Source organism: Lissotriton helveticus, chromosome 2_1 (assembly GCF_964261635.1).
Source record: "Lissotriton helveticus chromosome 2_1, aLisHel1.1, whole genome shotgun sequence".
Classification (NCBI taxonomy): Eukaryota; Metazoa; Chordata; class Amphibia; order Caudata; family Salamandridae; genus Lissotriton; species Lissotriton helveticus.
Window position 1 is genome coordinate 1,809,955,477 of NC_136059.1, and position 22,699 is coordinate 1,809,978,175.

Genomic DNA, 22,699 nt, shown 5'->3' on the forward strand with positions numbered 1-22,699 from the left:
GAGAAAGAAAATAGGGGGCAAGAACCTTGTTAAAAATTCCAATACAAGCCCATGTTAACACCAGAACATGGGCTTCTATGGGAATTCTCAAGGGCATATTATCAAGCCCATTATCGCCGCTTTAGCGGCAGTTTCCTGCCGCTAAAGCAGCAATAATTTTAAAGCCGATTCTTGATAATATGCCCCAGAGTGCTTTGAGCACAGTCCACTTTGCCACAGTAAGCCAATGAAGAGCTCTGAGGTGCGAAGAAATGAGAGCATTCAGTGGAAGTGCAAGGGGAAGATAAGCAGCAGTTTTCCAGAACAGCGGAGGCAATGGACCAGAAATGAGGAAAAGGCCAAATACAGTGATTTTGAGTAATTTAGCCTAGCAAGTATATAGATTGCATCACTGTTTTACATCAATGTGAATGGAGTATTGGGGTCATGCTACAAAGAATTGTGATGTCATTTAAACAGAAAGAAGAAACTCATTAACGTGTCCTGCAAAAGACAGAGTATGATCAAAATTGAAGGTCAAGAGTTTTTACAGCTTGAGTAGGAACTAGAGGAAACCCTCACTCTGGAAGCTACTAGAGTGACAACAAGACTGATGGGAGCCCGACAGTAAAAGATCTCAGTATTATGGGAGCTACGCTGAAGAAAGCTGGCTTTCATCTCCCTTTCCATCTATAAATCACAAGCACAGATGTTAACCTGGTGTAACCCAGACTGATCTGGGATCAATGCTGATGGCAATCTATGTCATCAGAGTTAGCCATCATATTTAGGACTAATAAGCACTTCAGAGGGGGCGATGTAATCATTTAAAACAATCTACATAGTCAAAAGGATAACAAAAAGGTGGTGAATACAGAGCCTGGCTTTTCATTAAAAAACAAAAAAATCAGAAGGAGGAAGCATAGAGGTTGTGATAGAATCACCCTCCAAAACGATTCAAGTAAACATAGGGATTCTATCAATATGTGGAGGTGTCAAATATTTACAAGTTTTATGTTTTATTGTGAAGTGATAGGCTCTCTCTTAGCGGTGGAAAGATGAGAGCACGTGTGCTTTGTTAAAATACCCATCACACACTAAAAAAATCCGTTAGTGTCATGCTTCATCATAGGGGTCTTCCCGTCCCTATAACGGGGCGGGGCGTGCTACGACCAGACGGACTACGCGGGAGCACTGTAAAGTGACAGATCTATGTGTAGGTGTAGTGATATCAGTGAAGTGTAGGGATCTAACTAGTGAATGCACAAAAATAGAAAAATTAAAAATTCCCTGGCTAGTAGAACAAATACATTTTATTGGTATCTCTAGCTGGAAACGTTAAAAAGGGGAGTAAAAAGTAGAGTAATTACTAACTACTAAGTCGACATGTTTCATAGGCAGTCCCCAACTGCCTACTCATCAGGACCTTTCGGTGATCCCTACTAGGAAAAAAAGGGCTCAGTTCTACAGTAATATGCCTACTGTCCTATAAATATGACCCGGGGTCATTTCCTTTTGGCACTAACTTTTGGTGCTTTGCTTCACTAGGGCCAGCTCATGCCCCGAAGCATAAATATTCAGCTTATTTTTGCTGACATATTTATAGGACAGTAGGCATATTACTGTAGAACTGAGCCCTTTTTTTCCTAGTAGGGATCACCGAAAGGTCCTGATGAGTAGGCAGTTGGGGACTGCCTATGAAACATGTCGACTTAGTAGTTAGTAATTACTCTACTTTTTACTCCCCTTTTTAACGTTTCCAGCTAGAGATACCAATAAAATGTATTTGTTCTACTAGCCAGGGAATTTTTAATTTTTCTATTTTTGTGCATTCACTAGTTAGATCCCTACACTTCACTGATATCACTACACCTACACATAGATCTGTCACTTTACAGTGCTCCCGCGTAGTCCGTCTGGTCGTAGCACGCCCCGCCCCGTTATAGGGACGGGAAGACCCCTATGATGAAGCATGACACTAACGGATTTTTTTAGTGTGTGAGGGGTATTTTAACAAAGCACACGTGCTCTCATCTTTCCACCGCTAAGAGAGAGCCTATCACTTCACAATAAAACATAAAACTTGTAAATATTTGACACCTCCACATATTGATAGAATCCCTTTTCATTAAAAAAATCATTGTGCATTGGTCAAAGCATGTTGCATGTACCTTGTGCCCTATTTCTCTTCTTATCATATACTAGCAGCCAGTCCCGACGTTGTCCGGGGGCAATGAGGCTCACAGCGCAGTCCTCTGGAGCGCAACCGCCACCTTCAGGGCCCCCAAGCAGCTGCACATGGCCTGCGTGCACAGACCTCCGGCAGCATGCCGTGTCCCGAATCCCCGGCCCCCAACCACCTGTGCAGCCATGGGCCAAAGACCGGGTGACACTCACCTACCTTAGCCCACCGCGGGCGCCGCCGCTGCACAGCCTTGCGCTCCTGGCCGCTCCTCCCGCGCTCCTGGCCGCTCCTACCCCAGGGCATGTCAGACCTCTACCATAGTCCACCGCGGGCGCCGCCGCCGCTCCTCAGCCTCGCTGTCCTGGCCGCTCCTGGCCGTTCCTCCTCGCGCTCCTGGTTTACTTACTTTACTTTACCAAAATGTCTGACCGTGATGTCAGCACGTTTCGCAAGCACGTCGTTAGCGCACACGCCCACCTCAGAAATGGCGCTACTTCCAAGGGACTACTTTGGCAAAGAACGTACTTTGCCCTTCTAACATATATATTTTTTTGGTATATAGCCTATGTCCATCTGCTTACCCTGACAATTCCAATGATGTATTGGGAGTTTGGATTGGCGCTGTGGTTCCCGAGTTTACCCGCCTCAAAGGTTCCCAGTTCTCTCTTTATAATAGTAGTATAGATTTGTTAAGGAAACAGTGGTTGCTTAGCTTAGTGTCAGACTCTCAGATGTTGTTCTATAGTTAGGGGAGTAGCTCTCACAGAATTCTAAGGTCCTCATTACGAGTGCTGAGGGCATCTCAAAGGGTTAATATAACATGTTTCCTGGAACATATTTTTAAAAATGTTTCACTGGATGGTTTGATGTCATTGAGACATGCGATTTCAAAATGGAAGTCAAGGGTCTGGGAGTCCACGTATCATTGATGGAATTGTTTGAAAGGGCCCACAATAATTCTCAGTTTTCCAGATGAAGTTCCAGTTTTATTTTCAGAAGAGGCCTTAAATGTTTAAAAATCTTACATTAGAAATTTCGATTCCAAGGGGGAGCACAGTCGTGTGGGCAAAGCGGATACTACTCATTTGTCAAATGTTTAGTAGGATGATTTAATTAAGAAGATATTAAATTGTGTTTGCTACCATGTTTGCTACATCCTCTAAAGTTGAATTGCGTTCATTAAGTCAAGGATTTCAGACGGCAATTGCACATAAGACAAATCTTAAAAAAATTAATGGATATTTTACAATTTTCTGTAATAGTGTTAATTGCAGTCCTTACTTTTGATTAAATGTGGAATTCAAAAATGTTTTAGCCACTTCCTGACTAAATAGATAACTGAATTGATTTTTGGTCCAGGTCTTTTGAATGAAGACTTAGGAAGGAAGATGAATGACACACCTTGGTGAAGAAGGTGGAAAGCGATGTTAGGGAAATTGTTGATGAGGAAATTGTGCAGGTGGGAATGACTTCCAAATCCAGGCAGGTGAGCACGAGAATCAGTTATGGGAAAGGAAAGGCCACTGGGTAATGTTATGAGTCCTGAACATAAGTTCAATGTTTAATTGTATAATTACTTGATTGGTCAAATACCTGGTAATGACATTCCACGTAGTAATGCATACTGCATGGAACACGACAAAGGTTTTCTGCAACTTTTATTCTCCATTACTCTGGTTGCACTTTTATTTGTGAGAAAACAATATGGCAATGTTGCAATAGTGGTCCTTCTATTGATATGGAATTGAATGACATGCCTATTTTAAATCACACTTTAGTACGGTTATTTGAAAAATTGTAAAAGAAGCCACAGTTTTCATCTAACTATGCATGGGATACCGCCTTCTATGTACTAAAGACACAGAAAAGTGAACAGCTTCCATTGTCTATGAGTTCATACAGTACTTCTGACTTGTTTATAGATCTCACCCACTATACTTGTAAATGAGACAAAAATGAGACATGAAACAACTTGGAGATGATTAAGTTGCTAATAGAGAATCAATACGTTTTCAGTTTAGGTCGAGTGACAACATATATCTATCCAAGGATCTGAAGGGATCTAGTAAAGCTAGATATTACACATTCCTTGATAGGTCTGCTTAGCAAATTAAAATCAGGCAAGAAATCAAGTACTGCCAACAATCAGAAGCAGTTTAAATTAGCTCTCGATTGAAATTTAAAAAAAGTTTCAGTACTAAAATACAGCTCTGACAAAAGTAAACCTTTTCCAAAAGGAGAGAGAGATCTATAATCCATTGACAAATTTCAAATAGATTCCTAATTTAATAAGGATATTGTTTACATTTAGACTATCTGGAGGATCTCATGGCATCTTAAGCACGTTCAACTCAAAGTGCTTTTATGAACGGTCACTTATTTTATTCCGAGTGCTGTTTCTAATTCTCGAGTCCAAATTAAGTTGTGATGACTATATGCAAGTAGGTACGCTATTTGTACACATAATCACTAGTGATCTGTTAATACCAGTCAAAATCCATTAATTTAAGTTGCTCTTCACTCCATAAGTGAATGGGTGTGCAGGACCTCTAGACTTTGTATTATTTTACTCATGTTAACTTGCTCTTTCTGATGAATATCCTATCAAAGTATTAACATGTACTGCCTATATTAGCCGTACAGAATGCTTTTAATATATTGTGATTGATTAAAAAATATTTCCTTCTGTCAAAGCACCGAAGAATTATAGAGGCTGAACTATTCACAACTGTTGATACAATTGTGATATCTACAGCACCTACACTAACTGTCAGTTAAGCACATGGCCTGCCAATAAAGTACAATGAAATATGCAGAATGCTGGGAGGTCCAGGACCACATTTCCAAGCAGTGCTTTCTGTCATGCAAGCTGTTTTTCTTCACGTTATGGCAAGTCAATATAGCGAAAATCTAAATCTCTTTCTTATAGTTTTCTGTATAATGCTGAAATCCAGCTATCTTAGGACACTTTCATGGATGAATTGAATAGTGATCGGTTTATTGACTATGATGAATGGGAGACAGCTAAAAGTGCATAAATTCCTTTTTATTATTTTTTGGACAGTACCTCATTTAATATGGATGAAAGTACTCATTAGAGAGCATTAAAAAGGAGATTGCAAGTCACCTTGGATTTCAGTAACCTCATCTATTGTCAACAAAGTCTTAAGTTACTTGACACTTCCTTACAAGCGTATACTTGAGATGTGTTGAAACAAACATATATCTGTGCCTTGGAGAAAGTGTAACAGGATGGGGTTATGCAAAATTATATATATATATATATATATTCAAGAACAAATAGCCCAAAGGAGAGCGCTCTTTCCCACAGCGGGTGCCGGTGCAGAGGACGGGCTTGTCCTCCTCGATATTTCCACATCAAAGGTTCCTTACAAAGGAAAACACCGCACTCCAGCAGAATTTACTTTCTCAACGATTTATTTCCTGTAGGTAAACACCATAGCATTCCAACAACACATGTCTGTGGGACCACATGGACTACAACCCCCAGGCCACACAGCGCTCGGATAGGACATGAAATGAGTAATGAAATTCAAATGGCAGAGTGCATATTGCACGCAAGGAGAGGTGTAAGAGGATGACGCATTTGATTCCAAAGGAAAAAAGAATCATCGTTATAGAGGTGATCGAACATTACCGACAACAGCCCTGGTGTTACTACCTCTGTGCATCTTGAGCCAATGACATGTGGCTGTGGGCCACTGCTGACTGCTGCCTTTGGCCTACACTGCGGTCAAGTACATCACACATTTGGGACTGAGTCTTGATTGAGCAGTGGCGGAGTTCACATCATTGTACCGGCATCATCACAGACTGCATCCCCTCTCCGCTCTGGTCCCACTAAGTCTTTTCCCCGACATTCATGGCCACTCTCTGTTAGAACTACAGTGGCGTCTGAATCAATAGACTGGGGGTTGCTCATCCTCATGTAGCTGATATCGAATTGGTGATGAAAACGAGGCTGTAGCATTCCACTCCTCCATTTTCTGCTTCCAGACGGCTTATGCCCTCTGCATCATGCCCAGGAGGACACCTTCCACAGTCCCCCGCAACCCTCTGTCACATTCACCTCGGACATCGATGAGGACCTGCTCAGTCCATGTGGCCCAGCCTCAGTGCACCGCAAGGCACCCTCCTGTGGTGGGGTGCCTGTGCCGGCTGCTGTGCATCTGGGGCCACTAACTCTGTGCAGCTAAAGTCAGGGACCCTGTCTTCTGCGATATTAGATGGCCTCTGAGACAATGGCCTTGTGTTATCAACGCTATGTGTCTGTGGCCCTGCGCTGTCGGCTGCAGCCAGCCTCAACTGAGGTATATCAGAGCTCACACATCAAATCCTGTCCTGACCGGCCCGGAGGTCACATCACTGCAGGAGGCACACGCCACCACCACCAGGACCACCTCCAACTGCCAGTGTTAAAACTGTCATACTGGCAGACTAACGGAGTTGCTTAGACCTGTCGTGGATACCATCATCTGCCTGATACCCTGGTCAGCACTCCAGGTGCCACTAACTTAGTGCACCACTAGTCATCATCCATTTCTGTTTGGGTAATATGCTGTGGCAAGTTCACGCAGCAATGTCACCTCAGGCAGTGTGGTAGACCTGGGACGAGGACGGGTAAGACGATGCAGGTGTAACTACCCCCACTGCAGCTGCATCAGGGATATCCCACAGTGACCCAATCCCAGACATTTTGTTCACATGAGCGCGTTCAACTCTAGTGCCCCAAGCTCAGTGCACTGCAACTGACAGACACTTCTGTTTGCTCATTGGGTGACCTCTGTACTTGCACCGGCTACCACCATAATACACCGCTGTTGTCTCTGTAATGCTGGTGTTTACTGTTTCCATCTTAATAGTGTTCACTGTTGTATTTGTTGCCAGCACCTTACCCTCCATGAGGACTGGCTTACACTCACCCCACACACATCCAGAACAGGCGTCCCTGTACATGTGACCCTGCCAATTAAGGGGCTGGGCACACGTGCCTGTAGCCAGTTCCACAAACTATCTCCGTGGTCATGATGTGTGGATGAGGGCCCTGGGCCCTACAACATTACATTGTGCTGTGTACAGCGGACGCTGCCATGTCCTCGCATGCAGCGTGTTATCGCTTGGACATGTACTTATGTCGTCATCCACTCATTACGTAAGGGGAGTGTGAATAGTAATTCCGGGGCTCTGGGCGTGGTTCAATACAGGAAATGTGCAAATGCATGGGTCTCCTTTGTTTGGTGCAGGTTTGCCCTGATGGGACTTGGAGACCCCATATGTAATGTAGTTTGGCTTGCATGAGTCCTGATCCCACCCGCACCTGTTTGGCCAACTCCTTTTGGCATTCTGACACCTGGAATTTGAATGCGATGTGCGTCTCGGTGGTGTGTTGGGTGCCAGACGTGCTTTCAGGTGCTTCCTGCTGTGTGGTCTGTGCAGGGACTGAGCTTTCCTCTATGTAGATCGGCTGCCCTGCTGGTTGGTTGCCTGGTATGTCCATGAGCTGTTGTCGGGCGTCGATGTCAAAGGGGTTGTGGTCCTCTTTAGCATCACTGATGGGTTGTCTGGTCTGGTCAGCTGGAGGTGTTGTTTGTCCCTTTGCAATGTGAAGGGGAGATGCATGTTGACATTGTGTTGACATGTATGTTTGTGCATTGTTCTTTTTGACATGCAGACTGTATGACAATGTACATTGTGACTGTTTGGGCGGTGTTGCCAGTTTGATGTGGGACAGTGGACTTTTGGACTATGTGATGGATGTGAGGTTGTATGTGTACGTATGAATCTAACGATTTCCTGCTCTGTTCGATGTGGTTGGCCTGTTTTTGCGCATTAGTGGACCCAGTTGTGTCCTCTGTTCTGCAGTGTCGGTGTTGCACTTTGTACAGCATTGTCCTGGGATGTGCTGTTATTGCTATGTGTGTGTGCTGCATTGTGCCACAGGGAGCAGGGACATGATCAAGGGTCATTGTGCGTGTGCAGTGTGCTACACATAGTTGTGCATGTGTGTCATTGTGCCCCAGTCCCTGGTCATTGCTCACCCTGTTGATGTTGTGTCATGACCTCTCGAGCTGTGCCCGGACTCCCTCCTCCTTGCACCGTCTCCACACTGATGACTGTGGCCTCCATTTGCCCAGCTCCTTCTGTGGCACAGGACTCCCACCTCCTGTCGCCGTTGCTGCCTTCCTGTTGGCAGCGGGTTTGTGCTTGGTGTGGTTTTTCTCATCATGCCAGCACCTCTTGCCCTCCTCGACACTCCAACTGCATTCATGTTAGTCTCATTGTGGGTCAGTTGATGGTAGTGTACTGTCACCTCCGTGACGCTGACCTGGTTTTGCTGAGGACTGCACCCGGCTTCCTCTTCCTCTTCTGTCTGGCCTTCACCGACCCAGGGGTTCCTTGCTGGTTGTCTGTGGGGCTTGTGGGGTTGGCGTTGGCCTCTGTACTGGTTCCTGGTGCATCCATGTTGCCACGCACTTTGGATTATTTCTGGTGTGTTGTTTTGGTAGCTTTTATAGTGCATTTTCCCGCCAGAAGCATGGGATTTGCAGGCCTGCCGCTGGTTTATGCTGCTTTTTGTATCGCGATTGGCCTCATTGCAACTTTTTTTTAATTTGTGTTTCGCGTTTTTGCAGGGTTGTGTTGATTTTAACGCGGTCATTTGACGAGTTATCTGGAGACTTTCGCATGGTACCACTGTGTTGTGAATACTTGGTTAAAACAGCGTAATTCTCCAGTGATAGACTGCGATGTTGAAGGTTGCGTTAAGTTACTTTTGCGATGGTTATCACACGTTCTTGAGAATATGCCCCCTAATATGCAAAACTCTAACTAACACCTGCATTTTATAAATATTGCCGTACATAACATGATGGGATTCGGAAAATTATGTTGCTTTGTTGTGCTTTATATATATCACCACTTCATCAAAATTGTAACTTCAAAAACCGACGGTGTGTTCATTTTTAGATGGACAAAGAGGAGAAAATGCAAGGTGAAAAAAAGAAGGCCCACTCAAGGACGGAGTCATCTATCCCTGTTCAGCACCTGACCTTTGCGACAGTATCTTGTTATCAGCAGTGTCAAAGGTGCCTGGCATGTCTACCCTTATCAGCATGGCTTGTTGCCCTTAATCTATCACTCTGCAGAGCTAATCCATCATAAGGGTGAGAGGTGGTATTGTGCTTTGATGATGGGGATGTCTAGCTAGGCAAAGAAAAGTGTTTGATGATACAAACCTTCTCCTTTTCAGCAAACACGCAGGCATGTGTGGGAGGCACACGTTTTACTGTGAGGAATAAATAAGGAGTATTGTTGACACAAAAGTAGCTATTTTATTCTATTGCAAAGAAACTGAAACTGAATATCAATAAAAAGTGCTTTTTTACACACCAGGTAGTCAGCAGGATAAATACTTAGCTCATTTACATATTTACATCTTTGCTTTCATATTTCACAGAGTTAGTTCTTCTCTCTGTTAGCAATGAGTATTTTGGATTTGCTCTTTACAGCTGACTTGATTCAGTCTTTCACATCTCTCAAGCACCTCCAAAACAAATTCAAACGTAAAAATGTAAATGTTGTGCACTAGGGAAATGCCTGCAGATAAAACCACGTTATTTTATTTTGTATACGATAGTTAATGAAACTCCCATTATTTTTTTTACAAATATTGTTTAAAATATGTGTATGGTTATTAACGAACCAAACGTTTCCAAAAAAGAATCATGAGCATATTACTTTTATGTCTCAAATTGTTAAAATTCGGAGTGCATTATTCATAACTGAGATTTATGCTTGGCACTTGGGTGTTGTGTAAAGTGAGCACATTCAGGACTCCTTCCGACCTTTTTGTAAAGTAGGAAATGAGCTGCTTAAAATGGAGTACAAATGGCATAATTTTAACACACCATTTTCTGCAGGGTCCATAGAAAGCTCTTCTGGAAGAATGTATGGTCATAGCTTTCCTCTCTGGGGAACTATTCCTATGCACGATGTGATAGATATGGGAGGCACCTAGGAGGAGACCACTGGTTTATGTATTCATTGTTTAACTTATTTACTTTATTGATTTATTTATTTGTATCTATTTATTTCAATAACATGTAACCAGAGCCACTTAACAGTGCATAAAAGAAACCGTTGGACAAAAGAGTACACTTTCAGACTTATGATCTATCAATACCTTAGATCCATGATTACCATTTAAGGTATGGAATGAGAGAGCTTGGGGGGGCTATGCAGGTTCAGCTAGTATAGTGTTTCAGTCAGTATAAGATCCCTACAAGTAGCAAAGGGGTTATCACAAATTAAATTATTTAACGGATTATTGGCTTCTTTCCCAAAATGTATTTTCAGTGCCTTTTTACATGATTGTATGTGTGAAGCTCTCACAGAATTGAGCCAAGCATTCTGTGGCATGGTAGCCTGGGCTCTTACTGTATCTCCTCTTTTTCATCTTTATTTTGGAATGTCAATCTGATAGCACTGCTTGAGCTGAGATTGCAACATGGTGGTGGGGGATAATTTACAGAAGTACAAAGAGCAATCATTCAGCAAGTATTTGGTTAAGGTAATAGTGCCTTGAATGTAATACATTGTTCAACAGTAAGCTAACGCAATCGATCCAGTGGTAGAGTAATGGTCATTTTTCCTTACATTTAAACAGTTTTACCTAATGCTTCTGTACCATGCTTAGTTTCTGAATGTATTCTTTGGAGTGCTGATAACAATTATATTGCAGGAGTTTAGCTTTTATTTACAAGAGTTTCAATTATATGATTCATTCAGGAAATAGGAGTGCCTCTTTCCATTTCATCAGCTGGAGATTGGGTCTTTTTTATCACTGATTTAAGTAGATTTAATAGTCCAACCAGACACCTAGGTTTTCTATGAATTTTATTAGAAAGGGATTCATGCTGAGCTCTCTTGCCATACAGTAGAATTGTGATGGTTGTCTGTCATTGATAAGGGTCTGGATGTTAGAGATGTTAGAGTGCAAAGCCGAATGATTTTCGAGGAGGAAGTGAACTTGCATGTCCTTATCATGTAACTGAAATTGTAGCTGATGCAGACACAGGATACTGCTCTCAGATAAGTTTATTAACAAATGCTATTTTGCCATTACGAGTTTCAGCCACCACACGCGCCCTTGGTCGTATAATTATATACACAGTACCTCGACCCCAGGCCCTCCAGCCAACCCCATGCATGACCAAAGGCCATGCGCAGGGTGTGTTTGGCTGCCTCTGGGTGGCTGCTTATGGGGAGTTGGATGTTGGGCCTGGCTGTAAGTTAGGCTCTGGGTCAAAACCTATACCCTGCATGACAAAACACAATGTGCAGCATGGGGTTGGCTGCTTTCAAGGGTATTGGCTGCCTCCGGGTGTGGCCCTGCTTCAAACTTTATGCTTTGCATGGCCAAATGCCGAGCACATCGTGGGGTTGGCTTCCTACGAGGGTTGGGCTGAAGGCCAGACTCTGCGACCAAACCATAGAAATTCAGCTGTTACAGTTAGAGTTATTTCAAGTAGCTATGACTCTTGCCCTAAGGTGACTATAGCTCCCGCCCCAGCAATGCACAGTTTTCTCATCAAAAATTATATTGCAAATGTATGAGTGATATTATGAATTATGACATAGAAGATGTCGTGAGTGATGTAATATCTGGGGTAATTAGCAGTGCATTGAGAGGGCGTGAGTTATTGTTAACTTAGGGCACAAGTTATAGTTACTTGGCATAAATCAAACTATAACAGCTGAATTTCTTTGGTTTTGTGTGTTTAAAATCTGAACAACTATAATAACCCTGTAACCTTTGTTTTGTAATGAATTTCTAAGTTTTTTTTAAAGTCGTTTTCCTAACTGTAACATCACTGAAACCTTTGTTTTTTTCTGTAAATTTCTCAAAAAAATTAAATGATAAGTTTTTAAAAGTTCAGATCTCCACTGCACTGCAAGGTGGGGGGGTTGGAAGCAGGGCCTGGCCTGTTGTTGTGCTAACCCCAACCAAGCTTGTTGATCCTGCTCTCCTCCTACTTCCCCTCCATTGTCCATGCCCCTGCTCCCTCATTACAGCCCTGTGTGGTCATTGTTCTACCACTGACCTTCCTGCATGCCCTGAACAGTTAGCTTGCGACCCCATCCACCTCCTCCCTACGTCTGTAGTCTGAGTCCATGCACCAGCCCCCTCCCTCCTGCACTGCATGGTCTGATGTGCTGCCAATACACTATATTTAGAATGATGTTCCTGCCCACTCCTCTTGCACTCCATTTCCCAATGCTATGCCCCGTCATTGCCCTCCTACATAGCCTTTGTACGTAGCTTGCTGCCCCTACCCTCCTTCCCACTGCTCTCTGATTCCTAGGTGCATGCCATTGCTCCCTCCTTTTTGCTCACCATGCTTCATGGACCTGACACTGCCCCTCCTATTTTCTCTGAGTATTCTGTTAAGCTACCCCTTCCCCTCCCACATGCATAGCATGGTCAGATGGCTGCCACCAGTCCCTGCTACCTCCACCCTGCCTGTCCAAGTTCCATGCTCCTATCCCATCCCTCCTGTCCTCCGTGGTGCATTTTACTGCCACTCCCTTCTGCCTTCCATGCTCTGTTGTACTGCAACTGCTTCTCTGCCTTCCCTGTGTGTTTTTTTTGTGATCCCCCTTCCCCTGCTAACTCTTGTCTGTGTCCAGCCCCTACCCCTCCCTTCTGTTCTCCGTGGTCATTTGTGCATGCCCCCTTCCCTCTTACCACCATGGCCGCTGTGCTGCTACTACCCCTCCTGCTTGCCAAGCATGGTCTTCTCATGGTCTTCTCATGGTCTTCTCTGCTGCTGCAGCCCCTCCCACCTGCCCTGTGTGGTCAGCTTGCTGCCTCTGACCCCCTCCCTGCCTCCTACCTTCCCTCCGTTGTCTGTGTGTATGACATTATAGTTTCACTGTTGCCCTCCATGGTGTGTTGTGCTTCCAGTGCCATTTCACCTGCCCTCCATGGTCATCTTGCTTCTCCAACCCTACCCCATTGCCCCTTTGCCTTAGACCCTTCGGTTTCCATGTGTAGGCCCATATCGCCTCCCTCTTGCCCTGTCTGGACCTTTGTGGTGTCCCTGCCCCTCCCTCCTGCCCTTCATTGTCCAATATGCTGCAACTTTCCCTCCTGTCTGTCTGGTATGGTCACCTTTCTCCTCTTGTCTCTTTCCCCCTGCTCTCTGTTGTCGATGTGCATGGCCCTGTCCCCTCCCTAATGCTTTCCATGGTACATTGTGCTGCACTGCCGCTCCGCTTGGACTGTGTGATGTAGTGTGCTGATGCAACCCTGACGCCTGCCCTGTAAGGTCAGTTTGGTACCCCTGTTAATCTCCCTCCTGCCCCCTGTTATCCAAGTCCATGTCCCTATCCAATTCCTCCTGCCTTCAGTGATCCAATGCACCATGCTTGCCAACATTTTGAACTTGATAAGAGGGAGATTTGGAAAAAAGACTGGGAAACTGATTTTCCCCATCGACATACATTGGAAAGAGGAGATGTTAGGGGGGAGAATGATAAAATAAATCCTTTTTCAGCTTAAAAACATCATGAGTCGGATGCCTGAATCTGGTCTGTTGGCATGTATGGTTGTACTGCCACCGTCTCTTCTTTCTGCCCTCAATGGTCTCTCATCTTCCCACAGCCTCTCTTACCTGTCCTTCTTGGTTGGTTTATTATCCCTGTTCCCCTTTCCTCTGCCCTCCATGGTCCATTGTGCTACCACTGCCCTTCCAGTCTGCCCAGTAATACCAACTTGTAGCCTCTTCACCCTCCCTATGCCCCTGACATCTGCTTCCCCACAGTATTCTAACATAGTATTCTAATGAATAAGTAGATTGCTAATATTCTATATTTTTTTTTTAAAAAGAGTGGCATGCCTGATGTCATCCTGATGTAATAAAAACCAAAAGAATTTCCTTTAGAAATTATAAAATGAGAGGATCTTATTCCCATAGAAATTATGGTTAGTGCTATAAAAAACTAAAATGAGGGCATATTTTTTGAGTTCTCAAATAGCAACAAAGCACTTTTAAATTATTTGTTATCTTGATTTTTTTTATCCAGTTGATCACTTGATTCTATGTTGCACTTAGAGGGAACATTTGGCACTATGGCCAAAGCCGCAGACTTTGCAACTGGGGAACCAGGTTTGAGTTTTAGTGTCAGCTCGGCATCCTGTGATTCTGGGCAGTCACTTAATCTCCCCATGCCTAAAGCCCAAAAGGAAAGTGTCCTTTTGTCATGTAATTGATGATTCATGTGAAGCACTCCAATACTTTCGGATCAAATCTGAGCAATATAAAACTGCAAAAAAACGAAACAAGTAAGCATTTTGCACATTTATGACATTGGGCAATACTTGGGCTACATTTGGGTGATATTTGTGCTACACCTGTGCGTGTTTCTCTCTGGTGGCCATCATGGGAGACATATTTGTTATAAAGCTGCCTAATCTCATTTACTGCAGAATTCTCAATAGAAAATGATTTTAGTTTTTTACTTCAATTCAATCAAGATGTCAGTCAGATGTGCCACACTTTTTGCATTAATTCAGAATGTTAGCACTCTAGTTGCTCTTCAGAACACTGTAGCAAACTGCTGATCACCAAGCAGTTAACTGACAGTCTGCTGCTGCTGTTGAAAGTACATGTTTCAGTCTACATGTCAGGATATTTTAATGAATTAGAACAGTAAGATATCCGAGAACTCACTTAAAATGTGTCTGAATGTTTATATCTACAGCACTAAGCATAATCTATACAACAAAATGAAACCCCCTCATTTTGTTCCTTTCTAAATTAAATGTTTTAACTTTTACCAGTTTGATTCATGCAAGATGGCTTTTGGTGTGCAATACATTTGTCATAGGTAAGGCTGTTCACTCTCTAATTGTTATTTAAAACACTCTTGGAGGCTGCAGTAGAACGCAAGACAATCTACTGATAGGCTGGACCTGTTAAAGTTCAACAGGAAGATATTTGAGATGTCACTTAAAACGTGTCCTAATTGTTCTTTCTACTGCACTAACTGTAACTAATATGACAAAATGAACCCCCTCATTGTGTTTCTTTCCAAATTAAATGTTGACAGACTGCTCCTGTTGGCAGTGCATGTTTTACTACGAAACCCAAGTTCACACCAGAACCTGGGCTTCAATGGGAATTCACAAGGGCATATTATCAATCCCCTTATCGCTGCTTTAGCGGCAGAGTCCTGCCGCTAAAGCAGCGATAATGTTATCGCCGTTCTTGATAATATGGCCCAAAGAGGGACATCTGGGGGACAGAGAACACTGCTATTAACCTCTTCCTACAGCAGTTAGGGGAACACAGCTCACTTTCTGTCTCCTGCATCATTAGAACTAATCTGCCCGCTAAAACACTCCCGAACCCATGCCACTGCAAAGCAACCATACAAGCTCTGTCACACAGATTTACGACAAGCTCTGAGCAGGTGCTATATCTGAGCAGAGAAGTTGCAAAAATAAAGTATAGACTGCAGTAAACGAAAGAGTAATTCTGGGTCTGCATGGGGAATTCCCACTCTGGAGACAAAAACTTTTAAGGCTCTAAGGCAGTGGTTCCCCACTGCTCTAAGGGGTAGATTTTCAAACAATTTACGCTGGGTTAGGGTCATTTTTGTGACGCTAACGAAGGCAAAATGTTCTTGGGGAATCTACTCAGTTTTGCACTGGAAAGAACCCTAAAAGTAGCGCAAAGCACTGCTTTACCTTACTTAACGCCAACGGGGAGTTACATGGATGGTATATAGGCGATCCCATGCCTTTTGATATGAAACGTATCTACAAACAACTGTAGATAGGGTTTTGTGCCAAAACGTATCGCCACTTCAAAGAAAGCGCTAACAGAAGAAATGTTTTCATTTCTCCATCTCTGCATGCATGCTGAACTGTGCAGCACACACACAAAGTGGATACAGTTTTGAAACTTGTCTAGGCATAGTATTTTGTACAGGAAGGGTACCCTTTCTGTACAAAACCTATGCTAGATTCAGTGTGTGCATTGCGCACTGCAGCTGAAATCAGCGCCGGCGCTAGGGAAAAGGGAGGAGAGAGCCATATCTCTGAATTGGTAGGGACATGTGGGGTGGAATTAAGTAATCCAGCCCTAGTATTGCCCCTTCTAAATTCCAGTAATCCAGCACTGACTGGTAATTCCTAGGACCGCTAAATCATGAGATTTACAGATTTAAAATCAGCTACTGCATTCCTCAATACAAACTCAGTGATGCTTCGTTTTGCTTTACAGATTCATTGTCTCAGTTTCAACGTTTACCACTGTATTTGATTTGTTTCACATGGTATTTGGCATTTATTATCACTAGCATTACAAAGAGGAAAGGTTAATAAACTCCATGTAAAGTAACCATATTTTAAAGCAATATTTTCACAGTCAATTAGCTAACTTGGAATCGAGGCCTAAGGGAAATTTGTAATCATAAAATTCCACCATTTTCGAGTCTGTCAATCACGGAATGATACTTCAATGTGCGCATTGTGGGGAAAAGCGGCTTGTATTTTTGGATGTTTCCTTATAAAAAATTCTTACATACTAATCACATCACCTTTTTTCAAATTAGTACAGATTGATAGTTATATGAGGAAATACTGTGTACTGGAATGTAGTGCTTAGTAACCAAATTGATCGATTATAATAATCCTACTAGACTTTGATGCTTCCTTTCAGTTAAATGCACAAGAAAAGCTAGTAACGGATGACATTAAATGGCCAAAACTATGATGGTTTTGCATGTTCAACAATTTTCCAAATAACGAGAATACTAAGTGAACTTTTGAAATGTGTAAAGGGACTGCTATTCCTTCAGAGAAATACCATTCTGTTTCAAACATATTTATTAGAATATAAATAAAAATATAAAATAATGCTCTATATAAAGACTTCCTTGCAAAAAGTAAGTTAAGTGTAATGTATAGAACAATAGTTTATATTTTTGCCTCACCGTGCTTATTTTTTTCTGGAGAAATACAGACACTATATTTTCAGTAGATTAGAAATAACTGTGAAAACATTAAATAGAATAGCACAATAAAACGGGCTTTCGACTAACTTTACAACCAAGATCAATCACAAATTAATGTCACCACACAAAAAAATCCAGCAAAACCGAGACTTCACACAGGAACCACATAAGCAGCAGTAAAAATTACATATTGAGCTAAAGTGACTGTAAATTTCACATACTGTATGTGGAAAGATTTTAAACACTCCAAGGGACATATAGGCCTATAAAAAATAATTATTGCAGTGCAACAAAATGTTTGCATAATTTCTGTCAGGGTTATTGGAATATGGCTGCTCCGGGAGCATTGTTAAACTCGCACAGGCTTGACTGTTAAGGTTATCTCTGTCAGCACTGAATGCAAATGTGCTAGTTCAATCGCTAATGTTTCAGAATATAAATATATAATGGACATATTGACCTTCTTTAGGAGTGCCCCAAAGGACATAGCAATATGTATTGCACCAGACAAAATCCAACACAAAAGGGTAAAATTTAGTGAGATAAATAAATCGTTATACATTATGCCCTGAGAATAGGGCACAAAATGGGATTTTGCTGCTTGACACACAACAGTCTGCATGTTCTGGTAATAATCGCCATTTTCCCCTGTTAAATTCTGGCAGGTTTGATTTGCTGAAACGTAAAAGAGACTCTGGACTCTATTGCACCAGGTAAATAATGGGTGTTATAATGGCTGCAATACTCATTATTCTGACGACTGGAGAAAAGGGGGTTTATGCAGTTGTCAGAATTTTGTGGCTCACTTGTATACTACTGTATGTATGTCTACTTGATATACAACGTATTTATTTGACCAATCAAAGGAAAATAAAAAGGATTAATCAAAAATCATAACAAAAAAATCAAAAATCATAATAAAAAAATAGGAGACCCACCATCTATATCTACCTATGATGCCACCCAAACCAGAACCGAAATTAATTATCACCTTATATCCCAGTGTGTTGCCACTTAACCTCGTACAGTCTATAGAAATTTCATTGTACATTTCCACTATATATTCAAAAATAGAAAAATCAATTACATATGCACAATTTCACAGAATACAGGTATTAACAAGTACACATTCAGCTGAGTAATGACCAGATCTCATCTCTGTCATTAAGTCCTGATTTTGATGTTTCATATTTTTCAATCAATCTGGCTTCGAGATGGTTAAGTTTTATCTCTGTTTCTCCCTTGTTCAGGTTAGTCACACAACACAATACAGACCAATGAATATCTTTTATAGAGTGATTCTGCAAAAGGAAGTGGCTAACCAAAGGTGCCCCTGTCGTTTGACATTTAATTCTCGATTTATGTTGCAGAATACGAGTTTTAACTGTCTGAGTAGTTTGTCCAATATAAAATTTTTCACATGGACATTTGATACAGTAAATAAGATTCTTCGAATTACAATTAGAAAAAGTTTTTTGTATGTGTGTTCTGCCATTTATATCGATTTCTTTAGAGTCCCTCGTCAGGTCACATGCCTTACAATTATGGCATTTAAAATGACCTATAACCGGGGGTAACCCGAGGAGGTCTCTAGTGTCTCTTGGCAATCCTTTACCACTGATAGTATTAGCTTTTACTAATTGACTGCGAATATTCTGGCCTTTCTTAAATGCAAACAATGGTTTCGGTATTGCCAAATCATCCAACAATTTCCAGTTTCTTTGAATTACTTTCTTAACCTTATTTGCCCGAGGGTCAAAGGTTAACACACATGTAAGGGGAGTATTGGTTTTATCCTTATCTTTGGGTACCAACAGTGTTTCTCTTGGGGTGTACCAAGCTCTTTTTAGAGCTATTTTAACTAGTCGTTTTGGGTAGCCTCGCTTCACTAGCTTTTCTTTCAGATTGTTAGCATGAAAAAAATATTGTTGTTTATTGCTACAATTCCTCCGAATACGGAGGAATTGCCTATATGGCAGGTTTTCTTTCAGTGTACGGGGGTGGTTGCTGGTAAAGTGTAACAAGGTATTACGATCTGTAGGCTTGGTATACAGACTTACACACAATTCACCTTCATCATGTTCGATATAGACGTCCAAAAAATTAATTTTGTTGGAATCACTAGATACCGTAAAGGTAAATTCTCGTGTTCTACCATTTAACCAACTATGGAACTCTGTAAGTTGAACAACATCGCCGTTCCAAATCATAAAAATGTCATCAATATAGCGACACCAAAACTCCACTTGATGTTTATATGGGTTGGTGTCGCTATATATCCATTTTAGTTCAAACTGTGCCATAACCAGATTGGCAATTTCTGGTGAAAAGCTGCAACCCATAGCTACCCCAGAAATTTGCAGGTATAATTCTTCTTTAAACTTGAAAAGATTGTTTCTAAGGCAAAGTTGAGCCAAATTAACAATAAATTTGGTGGGTACTTGATGTGGGCGGTCTCTCAATTCAAGGACAAACTCCAGCACACTTAATGCATCGTCTTGAGGTATGTTAGTATAAAGTGATTCGATATCGAAGGTGGAAAGAAGTTGTTTACCTGGGTCAAATTTTAACCCTTCCACCTTTGATATCAAATCCATAGTGTCACGGATGTAGGCAGGTATCTCTTTAACTAATGGAAGTAAAAATACGTCCACATATTGGGCAAGTGGTTCCAAAAGAGAACCACATGCTGCCACAATGGGTCTCCCTGGTGGATTAGTAAGTGATTTATGTACTTTTGGGAGTACATAAATATTGGGGATTTTATTTTGGTCACTGTTAAGGAACTCAAATTCCTGTTTACACAACCAACCTCCATCAAGGCCCTCCTGAGTAATCATTCGAATTTGTTCTTTCAGTCGGGGAGTGGGATTAGTATCAAGAGGTCTGTAAAATTGTCGATTAGACAATTGATTGGTGATTTCTTGTTCATATCTAGCAGTGTCCCACAGAACTATCCCCCCACCCTTATCTGCTGGTTTAACAGTAATGGTCGGGTTATTGGACAAATTTTTGAGCGCTAGCATTTCTGATTTGCTACAGTTGGAATTGTAGTAAAATTTTTTACTTTGGAGGTTATCTAGATCACGCAATACGTGATTTTCAAAGATTAAAATTTCCGGAGGTAAAAGAATACTTTCGGGTAAAAACTTTGATTGTTTCTTAAGTCCACTTATATTAGTTTGTGCATTACTTTCTCGCTCAAGGAAGTAAGCTTTCAATCTCACTTTCCTCAGGAAGGCTAGAACTTCAGTTTTTGTATCTATTGGATTTTGTAGCCTAGTCGAGACGAATGTGAGACCTTTAGACAAGATCGATAATTCTTCTTCAGATGGATTGTGATCAGATAAATTGTAAATTGGAATTAGGTCTGTCTCTGATCTACTTTGCAAATGTGATTTTACCGTCTGTAAGTCTTCTTCCGTGTTCGAAACGGCTCCGCCTCCTGATTCTGATATTGTTCCCCTTGTTGGAAACCTCCCTGTATGGGGTATGAATCCACTTGATAATTGTATCCTCTCCATCTGGGACCCCCTCCCCATGGTCTGTACCTTCCTCTGTTTAAAAAAGGAGGCCTAGCTCTTGAATACTGAGGGTAGGGGTAGGGGTAATAGCCACTGTTAGACCCCTGGCTTGAGTCCGAGGAAGTATCAGAAAACGTAATAAATTTGTTCCTAGACCTTCCACGATATTGTAAATTGAGTGAATTGGGGTTGTTGGTTGAAAAAAAGTCTTCCTTCAAGTATGGATATACCTCATCGATCTTAAAACGTTTAATATCTCTTGCTACCTTAGAGATCTTTACATTGGTATTATGAATAGCAAAATCTTCAATTGTTTTTTCGACCGCTTCTAACAGTTTCTTCGAATCTTTAATAGTGGAATCCCCCAAGATCTCTTTCTCCAATTCCTCTATAGCTCTTAGTTCTTCTTCGTTCAGTCTTAATGCCGTCTCAACCGAGAGGGCCAACCAATCTATTGAACATTTAGTGCCCACACCACCAAATCTATTCAAATATGTTTTATCATTTGTGAAAATAACCGGGATGTTTTTGACCTGTAGGCCAACCGGAATGGTATTATTTTTTATGTGTTCTGAAAGTACCTGTGCCTGTAATTGTGTACGAATATTCTTCTTCTTTAACTGCTTTAGTTTTTCTATTTTATCGACGACATTGGCAATTAGAGCCTCTCCTTTGTCGCCACTTAACAGTGATGGAGTTTTAGACACAAGGGCACTTATTTCTTCTGCACTATAAGTGACTGTGATAGGTTCTGACATATCTGGCGGAAATTATTTCTCTAAGTATGGGTGCATCTACGTGACCTAGTTGTAACAAAATTATTCAACATACATTTTCACAACAACAATAGCTCTAGATGAATAAAAATATTTCGATATTAAATAGGATCCACCTCCGGGATCAAAGTTCGAAATCCTAAATGTACCCACACACTTCAAAAAGTGTAATTAATGCAATATCTATCACAGGGGAAACCCATTAAACCATACAGGCATCTGGGGAAATGAAACAAACTGAATACAATGATGCCTATGGTATTGTTATAGAGATTACTTCTAGGAAGACCAAATACTATAAATTATCTGTCTTCTGTCTTTTACTTACTTATACAATGAATCTCTAATTTCAAATCTATTCATCTGGTAGCTATCAAGACAAATTTTACAAAATAACACAAACAGGAAAAGTTGGTTAATATAATTTTTAGTAAACCAACACTTTTTTCACAAAAGCTTTTTGATTATTTTTTCACCTTTTTGAACTCATATATATACATTTGCCTTTCTTATTATACACATTTATATACAAAACCCTATTCTGATGGTTCAACAGAAGCCCAATATTTTTAAGCAAGGAAATTCATGGTATATTATAAATCCTTAATTCCTTTATCTCAATCACCCCAATATATAATAGCAGAGTCTCTGAAGCTGAAAGTAACTTATGCTTCTTTCTTTGAGGCTCTCCACAAAGTGTTTCGCATAACAATTCCACGTTATCGGGTGTCAGATGTAAAGACAGCCTGCAGCACTGATTGTGCCACCCACAGGAGTAGCTCTAAAATGGTGTCTCAGGCCTGCCACTGCAGTGCCTATGGGCAGTTTAGAACTGCCATGTCCTCCTGGTCAGTGTCCCCACTGACCAGGCCTAACCCTTCCCTTTTTGTGCACATCAGTCACCCCTATGGAAGGCCCAAGGTACCCCCCTGGGCAGGGTGCAGTGTATGTAAAAGGTAGAGCATGTACTAGTGCAGGTGACATGCTCTGGTAGTGAATGGCAGCCATTTTCGTTTTTCACTACTGTAAGGCTGTCTTGCTCCATAGGTTAACATGGGGGATGCTGTCTACAGTGGTTAACAGCATTTCTTCCCATAGGAACAAGATAGGACATAAGTATCTAGTATCCCTGAACTCAGAATTTAATAACACATCTTTTAGGAAAGGTTGTTTTTAAATCCTGTGTTTGA